At 42.8% G+C, this 10,000-nt stretch overlaps 1 protein-coding gene across 1 annotated transcript in view; it reads right to left on the bottom strand.

The window, feature by feature from the left end:
• Window positions 1-10,000, bottom strand: part of LOC143035698 (uncharacterized) — a 130,236-nt gene that overhangs the window by 92,772 nt on the left and 27,464 nt on the right. The gene's annotated exons all lie outside the window — the stretch shown is intronic.

Below are 10,000 nucleotides of genomic sequence, written 5' to 3'. Positions count from 1 at the left end.
CGTTACGTTACGTTACGATACGTTACAACTGTCTACTCTGCCACATATTTTTTTTTACTTTCTTTTTAGATTCATGAAGACGAATAGCAAGTTTCTGCGTTTACACCCCCCACCCCCTCCCCTACCCCTTCCCCCCTCCCCATCCCCTAGTCACCCTCCTCCTACCCCCTCCCACTACCCACTACCCCTCCCCCTCCTTCCCCCTACTCTCTCTCCCTGCCCTCTCCCCTACTCCCTCTCCCCCTACCCCTACCCCCTTCCCCTACTCTCTCTCCTTTCCCCCTCCCCTACTCACTCCCCCTACTCCCTCCCCCTTCCCCTACTTCCTCCCCCTACTCCCATCTTCACCTGTGGGGGTTGACCAAACTGGTCGACGTCAATTAGGGTCATAGTGATTGTCGTGAACCTGGTTTTGTGACCCTTCTGGATCCCTGGACCCTTCCTTCCTTCAATTCAACAAATCTAGTCTGTGGTTGATTGTCTGTCGTGTGTCTACCTTTGCCTGTGTCTGTCTGTCAGTAGGTCGGTCAGTTGTCTGTCTGTATGTCTGCCTGTCTGTATGTCTGCCTGTCTGTGTCTGTGTGTCCGTCCGTCTGTGTCTGTCTGTATTTGCTTGCATGTTTCTCTATATTCCCCTAGGTTTCTGTCTTTCTCTTACATCATCTATGCCTGTCAATGTCTACGCCTGTCTGTCTGTCTATGTCTGTCGGTCTTTCTGTCGGTGCGGTCATGTCCTCTGCGGTCTTGGGCGGGACAGATCTTGGTCTCCGTTACGTGTGGCGGTTTTGGAGCGGTTTTGGAGCGGTCCGCCACGTAGCACAGGCTGCACGTGCGTACGCGTACAAGTCCACAGTCAAATGTACACACGCATACACACCAAATAAATACACACACATGCACGCCTATTTTGGGCCATTTGCTTTTATTTTCTGTACGTGTGTGTGTGTGTGTGTGTGTGTGTGTGTGTGTGTGTGTGTGTGTGTGTGTGTGTGTGTGTGTGTGTGTGTGTACGTGTGTTTGTGTGTACGTGTGTCTGTGTGTACGCGCGCGCGCGTGTGTGTGTGTGTCTGTGTATGTGTGCGCGTATGTATGTGTGTGTTTCTGTGTGTGCGTGTGTGTGTATGTATGCGTGTGTATGCGCATGTGCGTCTGTGTATAAATGTTCAGACCACAAAGAGGACCAGATAAGGCCACGCTAAAGGTCACAGGGAAGGAGGGAGTGGTAGGGAGGGGGGAGGGGGGATGAGGGACAAGTCATCATCTGCGCGAGACTTGGAGACGGCCCAAGAGATGAAAGGTCAAAGATATTCTGACCTGACCTGACCTATTTTCCAGCGGTCAGTTACCCACAGCCATCCTCTTCCCAAAACAGGTCGTTTTGGTTCTGAATATTTACGACTAGTGAGATAACATCTCCCACTATCATTATTTATCATAAATATTCATTTTCTCTATTCAAATCGGGAATAAATTTTCAGTGACCAGACAAGGTGTCAATTCGTTATATAGTAGGCAAGTATCATCATTCACAACTACTGATAGAATTGATTAAACTAAAACTATTGATAGATTTGATTAAACTAATCATCAATTCTTTGGAAGATTTTAGTGTCATGTTTGACTTCGTCTGTTATATCATCTCATATTTTTTTCCTATATCATTCTCACCCACTTTTATGTAAATTGTCTGAAAAATGTATACATGCACTAAAACATTTTATATAGTCTGAAAAATTTATACATGCACAAATACATTTTTTTTTAATTTATTATATATTGTCTGAAAAATGTATACATGCACTAATACAACAAACTTTTATCATTTATTATATATTGTACTTCATCTCGCATCTTCTTGGTTTGGTTAAACTCCAATCGATTTCTTTTACATTATTTCTAATTTATATATGTCTACATGCTTGAAACAACAATTAAATATACAATTATTTTCCTACATTATTATTTTTTATTTTTTCTTAATTGGTATTCAACTGTTTAATGTATGATACAGAAACATCCTGTGTTGTGTTGTTGTGAGCTTTGATAAATATGTAAACATTCCAGGACGGCTTAGAGCCCAGCTCGGCGGAGGACATGCTCTCCGTTTGGGGCTTAAAGCCCAGCACGGGGGAGAATTCCCTTCTTCTTCAGGCGGATGTGTTGACTGGGCTCTGCCGCCGACGGCCACAAGAGGATACATGTAACTGTAGCCGGGCATTTTAATGAGATGGGGATTCTTTCGAGTCTTTTCGACAACAAAAATAACAGCAACAACAACAACAACAATAACCTCATGGCCAAGAACAACAACCGCAAGAACAACCACCACCACCACAACAACAACAACAACAACCGAAACGAAGACGGCACCAACAAAAATAACAGAACACAAAAACAACAACAATTACGATTGTCACTCGTCTTTCTCAATAATACTCATCACCGCAGCCATGTACAATATTTTCACTACAAAAATGATAAATAATATAAGATATTTTCTTCTCTTTCTGAAGGGAACGGCTAATGGGTGGGGTGCAGACGATTAAATTCACGGCAAAGCAAGACTTTCCACAGTGTTTTGATTTTTCATCAATGATTTTGAATCGGTTACGAAGAAACATGACGTTTAAGACTAATAAATTATTTCTGATACAGCCAATCCTTACAAGAGGATAAGAAATATGAGTAAATATATATACACATATATATATATATATATATATATATATAATATATATACATATATATATAATGATCCTGTAGCCATGCACTTGATCATGTATGCAACACTATTTTTTTAATCTTATCAAATTTTTGTGACATTCTGAACTCACCAGATATCAATTTTGTTTAAAAGAAATAAATTTTGTTAATTTCAATATTAACTCGAAATACTGATCACTGAAGATAGTTGAACGAGATCAGAAACACTTTGACGCGTTTCTTCTCCCCCTCCCTTCGCCTCCTCCATCTGATCGAAAACATAAAATTTTATTTATGCTTGATCCCATGACCCCACACGCATGCGCGCACACACACAGTGGTTAGAATTCCCGGCTGCCACTACGGCGGTCCGGGTTCGAATCTCGTCCAGGGCTGAAATAATTTCAGTATCACTACGCTGCGGGTTGTTACTTCAACTCTCGTGGGCGGGGAGTTGTGTGTGTGTGTGTGTGTGTGTGTGTGTGTGTGTGTGTGTGTGTGTGTGTGTGTGTGTGTGTGTGTGTGTGTGTGTGTGTGTGTGTGTGTGTGTGTATGTGTGTGTGTGTGTGTGTGTGCGCGCGCGCGTGTGTAAGGTCATATATGAACTCTGAGCTCTCATCCGGGAGGGTAATAGCAGTCGATCACGAGTCCAACACGTGATCCAAGACCATGGTGAATCACACACACACACACACACGCACACACGCGCACATACAAACGCATACATATATACATGCACCCACACATGCACATACACACGCGCACGCACACACACTAAGACAAAGCATTATGATGTACAGCTTAATTGTGAGGCTCCCACATTGCAATTGCGAAGCATGAGTAAGCATGACAACAACATCCGTCCCTCATCCATCGCGCCCCCACTTCCACCACGCCCAGAGACTCCTGGTGTAAGACATTCTCATCTTTATTGCTCCATTTAGTGGCGACCGACAGACAGACAGACCGACCGACCGATCCGGACTTTTTCCCTCTCCGTCCACGTCCATATACCTGAGCGTGTGAATGTACGTGTGTGTGTGTATTTACCTAGTTGTATTACACGGGAAGGGAGCTATGCTCGTAAGGAGCCGTCTTTGTATCTTTCAGCATCAAGTTTGTTTTCTCAAAATCTTGAATAGTATTTGCACACACTGTTTCTTTATCTAAGTTATTCCATGTATCCAGCACTCTGTGTGGGAAGCTATTCTTTTTCCGATCTCTTCTATAGTTATCCTTTTTGAGTTTTCTTTCATGACATCTTATTTTGCCATTGTCATTTTTTAGTAAATAAAATCCTGTCAAGGATTTCCATTCCTTTCATGATTCTAAATATGGTCAGTAGATCACCTCTTTCTCTTCTCTGCTCTAGTGTTGGTAGTTCCAATTTCGATAATGTTTGTTCGTATGTTAAATTGGAAAGAGCTGGTGCTAACTTTGTTGTTGCTCTCTGTATTCTTTCTAGTTTCCTTATATTCCTTGTAGTACTGGGTGTCCATAGTGTCGCTGCATATTCCGGCTTTGGTCTAATTAATGTAACTAATATTTTTTAAAATAATTTCTTCATCCAAGTAGTCAAATGCCACTTTCATTGACCTTAATAGGATGTAGGTGTCATGTCTGCTAATAAATACTCCAAGATCCCTTTCCGAGTGCGCTTTTTTATTTCTTCTTCGCCAATTTTGTATTTTTTTGAAATTCTGTTTTGCTTTATCCAGACTCCATTACACTACACTTCTTGATATTGAAGTTCATTTCCCACTTTTGAGTCCATTTCCAGATTTTGTCCAGGTCTGATTGCAATGAATCGCAGTCCTCTTCTGTTCTTACTTTCTTTGATATTTTTGCGTCTTCTGCGAAGAAATTCATATAACATTCAACTCCTTCATCCATGTCGTTTATGTATATGGCAAACATGATTGGAGCCAGCACTGACCCTTGTGGAACACCACATATCATTTCTTCCCATTTATGGTATTTGTCTCTAATTACTACTCTCATTTTTCTCCTAGTCAGCAAATCTTCCATCCATTCTAATAACTTAGCTGCGATGCCACCCATTGATTCTAATTTTCTTATTAATTTCTTGTGTGGTACTCAGTCAAATGCCTTTTGTAGGTCTAGATAGGCACAGTCTGCCCATCCATCCCTCTCATCTATTATATCTGTTAGTCTCGAGTAGAAGTGTTTCTCATTTCTTCTTAGGTCTATTTGTGTGTGTGTGTGTGTGTGTGTGTGTGTGTGTGTGTGTGTGTGTGTGTGTGTGTGTGTGTGTGTGTGTGTGTGTGTGTGTGTGTGTGTGTGTGTGTATGATTTACAATGGTCTTTGGATCACGTGCTGGACTCGTGATCGACAGCTATTTCCCTCCCGGAAGAGAACTCACAGCTCGTATGATCGATCTATGGGTAATGTTGTGACCTTACACGCACACACACGCCCAACTCCCCGCCCACAAGAGTTGGAGTAATGACTCGAAGCGCAGCGATACTGAAATTATTTCTGCCCTGGGCAGGATTCGAACCCGGACCGTTGTAGTGACAGTCGGGGACTCTACCAACCGCGTTACCGAGTGTGTGTGGTGTGTGTGTGTGTGTGTGTGTGTGTGTGTGTGTGTGTGTGTGTGTGTGTGTGTGTGTGTGTATGTGTGTGTGATTCACATTGGGCTTTGGATCACGTGCTGAATCGTAAACGACAGCTATTTTACTCTCGGATGAGAGCTTAGAACTCATGTATGACCGATCTGGGTAATGCTGTGACCTTAAAAAAAACACACACACACACACACACACACACACACACACACACACACACACACACACACACACACACACACACACACACACACACACACACACACACACACACACACACACACACACACACACACACACACACACACACACACACACACACACACACACACACACACACCCACACACACACACACACACACACACACACACACACACACACACACACACACACACACACACACCACACACACACACACACACACACACACACACACACACACACACACACACACACACACACACACACACACACACACACACACACACACACACACACACACACACACACACACACACACACACACACACACACACACACACACACACACACACACACACACACCTCCCCGCAGCGCAGCGATACTGAAATAATTTCAGCCCTGAGCGCGATACAAACTCGGACCACTGTAGCAGCGGTTGCAAACGCTACCATTGCGCTGTCGAGTTGTGTGTATGTGTGCGTGTATTTGTATGTGTATATATACATGTGCGTGCGCGTCCAACTGTGTGTGCGTGGTTGTATGTGTGCGTCTGTGTATATGCGTGTTATACACACACACATACATATTATATATATATATATATATATATACATAATATATACATATATAATATATATATAAACATATACATAAACATATAGATGCACATACCTACTCAAGTCAAAGAGAAGCAATTTTATTGCCCCGATGACAAAGGGTGAAGAGGCCTCCCCGCCAAGCGGGACGATCCCAACTCAAATGAGATTCTCCGGTAAAGGGATGGACGCCATGAATATTTTTACAAAAGATGTGATGCTTTTGTCGATGAGTAAATCCTTCGAGCTTCACAAAGAAGACAAAGTCATGAAGTACTTCCAATGTCTGCTCTATTGATTTACCAGTTTATCCATTTATCTGTCTGTTTATCTATCTATTCACTGAGTTGTGTGTTTATTCATTTACCAATAAATTAATCAAATCAGCCATCCCGAGTCCACTGGTAAACAAAGGCCTCCTTCATAGCATTCCAACCGACCGCGCCAACCTTTGCCACGTCACTCCTACAAACTTCTCGATCTCGTCTCTCCACCTTTTTCCAGCTTTTGTATGTTCTTTTGGAAATCAGGAGGAAGATCGAACACAAGAACATGCTGTCATATTCAATCATATTTGTCTTAGAGAAAACACCCAACCTAAGTACTCCTGTATCTATATAAAAGCCTGAATATGCATGTTTATATATGAACGTATACAACATATCAAAGGTATATTTGTGAATGGGTAGATGTGTACATGTACGTATATATCATATCAAAGGCATCTGATATCCTGTGATGTTTCAAACCGTCCCCCGTGGTTACTCCCAAGGTTCAAGCAGATCCAAGGCAGACTGAGGGGGGTCCTCGTTGTCCATATTAATATTCACTCCGGGGTCTGGACCACAAATCTTTAAGTTTGTCATTTCCTCCGAAGGGGGGGCGACCCTCCCCCCCGGCGCCAGAATTATAGATTGCCTCTGAGTATTCATCACAAGAGCTCTTAGTTGTTTATCATCAAGGCACTTCAACAGGTATCCTTACCCACCCCCAGCTACCTCCCCCTACTCCCTACTCCCACCCTCGTTCCCTGCTTCCCTGACCATCTCCCTCCCTCGCTACCCCCCCACATTCCTTCCTCTCTATCTCTCTACTTTATTTTCTTCCTCCCAACCTCATTTCCTTCCTCTTTCCTATCTCTCCCTACCTCACCTCCCTTCTTCGACGGGATGATGATGTTTCAGATGGATGCTTCCTATTTGGACGCTTTAAAAAATTGTGTTAAAGACCAAATATTATGATTTATAAGGGTAAGGTTAAGCTAGGTTAGGTTAGACTAGGTTAGGTTAGGTTAGGTTAGGTTAGATTAGGTTAGGTTAGATTAGGTATCTTTAGGTTTGGTTAGCTTTGGAAAAAGTCTATATGGGAAGCGTCCATTTGAAAAACGTCCAAACGGAACAATACTGACAGGATAGCAATCTGGGCACCGCTACCAAACCCTTTCACCCTCCCCTCCCTCCGTCCCTCCTTCCTCCCAAGCCTAATTCCACATTATGTGACCTCCATACAGTCACGTAGATACATTCCGTCTGGCCCGAACCTTCTCACCTTCTTGCCGCAAACTCCGCCACGAAAAAAAAAAAAAAATCGTCTTTTTACCTCATGTAGCCCCACCGTCTCGCCGTCTCACGCCATTCCCTCCCTCCCTCCCGCGTCGGGTTCTCACACACTTTGCCATATCCGATGAAGAACTCCAATGAAGAACTCCTGACCCCGACGTCTTCGGGGGAACCGCAGAAGCTCATAAAAGCTGAATTGAATTACCCACAGGTTCCCAGAACGACTTGTGTGTGATGCGTTTCACAGAAGCGGTATTGTCCCTACGGACAGAAACGCTGGTTATTCCTGACGAAAAAAAAAAAAAAAAACTCGCGGGCGGGGGAGGGGGGTAGCTACTTAGCTACTTCCACCCCTCAATCAATCAATCAAATCAGCCATCCTGAGTCCACTGCTTAACAAAGGCCTCTTTGAATAGAATCCCCAATGACGGCGATGTCAAATAATTCCGACAGCTGTCCTCGGGCTCGAACCGAGACTTGCGTAGAAACAAAGCCGACGCTCTACCGACTGAGCTACTAATCTATTATATTGTCTCAGTGGCTCAGTCGGTAGAGCGTCGGCTTTGATTCTACCCAAGTCTCTGTTCGAGTCCGGGGACAACTGTCGGAATTATTTGAAAGGCCTCTTTCATAACATTCCATGATTCGCACGATTGCGCCAGGCTCTGTCATAACAAAGTCACCTGTTAATGTAGATTTTGCTTTGTACGATGATCGATCAACGATGATCGTTCATGGCTACATGATGAGCGTCTAACGATAGCCTAGAGCACTAACTCTTTGTTTTTGAATGGGGAGGCTATTTTGCTTCAAGCTGCAAAGTACAAAGCTGATAACACAACGTAATTTCTCTTTTACAAAATTTTTGTTTATTGTGTTTTTTTACTGTTTACTAACAAACTTTCTCTGCTGATTCCGAAAATGGGATTATTTTTCTGTATCACCGACCGTTATAGAAATACATCGTCTTTCACTGTTATATATATTCAGAATTGTTATGTATTCCACTACTAAATGTATATCTAATGTTCTCTTTCAGATCAGTCACTACTAAGTTCTGTTATTTTCAGGATGGCTACTAGAGGATGTAAATATTCTACAGATACAATTTGCTTTGTGTGTGGGTATTATATTGAAAAAAAAAACAGGTATTACGCAAGATCGTGAAAAGTGCCAAATTGTGGATATCGTACAGACTCTATTTCGCATTGCTCATGGGTGACAAGGACGACTAGACCATGGTACGCTTCCTATGTTTGCTCTCATGATTTATCTGTTTATCCAATTATCTGTTTATATATTTATGTATTTATTCACTGAGTTGTTTGTTGACTTATTTATGGTTGATGGGTTTCCAGTCTCTGAATGTTCTTTGGGAATCAGAATTACATATGGTCTCTGGTCAGAAAAGATGATGGTATGCACTCTGGATAATCTCAATCGTTAAAGCACTTCTTAAGAAAAGATTTATCAAAGCATTTACAGTGCAGAATTGTATTCTTTCTTTTTGCTCTAATATTGTACTTCCTGAATACCTTTCATTATATGGAAAAGTACTAAATATTGTGTAATTATACTTCCAATATTAGAATATATTGATTCAACATACTACCATACAGAAAAGTTGCGTAAATAATGAGAAAATATGAAATGAAGAATAAATAAAAAAAAACATCGATGTTACGTCAAAACTATTGTGATATTTTAATTCAGTGGTAAAATATGTATATATGAACATTAAAAAACACAAATAAACAAAACATGTGCTACATTGTGTAATCTTAACCTAACTTACCAACGCGTTTACCAAAATATGATACAAACTAGAACCAAGTATGTAAAGGATACCAACAGCTCGAAGGTGATTATAATTATCTTTGTCTTATCTTCCACCTATCTTCCCCTCACTCTCTCTCTCCCTTCCTCTCCCCCCACTATTCTCCTGTCTCTCTCCCCCCCCATCCCTTCCTTCCTGAAAACCCCTAATCTGCCTTCCACCGTTTTCACTTCCCCCACCCCTTTCACCCCCTATCCTTCCTCTCTCCCCAACACCCCCCTCCCCTCCCCGGCACCCTTCCCCCCAGGACCCAGACCGAAGAACCCCCTAATTCCCCCCTTCGTCTACATTTTTCATCATCATTACCACTTTCTATCCAGCTCCCAGAACGCTACCCCCCCGTCCCTCCGCCCCCCCCCCCCAAATCTACAGTACATCTCTCAACTCGCAAGGTGGATTTCTGAAACGATTGCCCCCCCCTACATTCCTACTCCCCACGAGGGGTTGGGGGTGGAGCAGGGAGGGGGAGGAGGAGGGGGAGGAGGAGGGGGAGGAGGAGGGGGAGGAGGA

The sequence above is a fragment of the Oratosquilla oratoria genome, chromosome 19 (genome assembly GCF_046742065.1).
Source record: "Oratosquilla oratoria isolate Oo_2021 chromosome 19, ASM4674206v1, whole genome shotgun sequence".
NCBI classification, from domain to species: domain Eukaryota; kingdom Metazoa; phylum Arthropoda; class Malacostraca; order Stomatopoda; family Squillidae; genus Oratosquilla; species Oratosquilla oratoria.
This window is presented reverse-complemented; position numbering and strand designations above follow the sequence as displayed.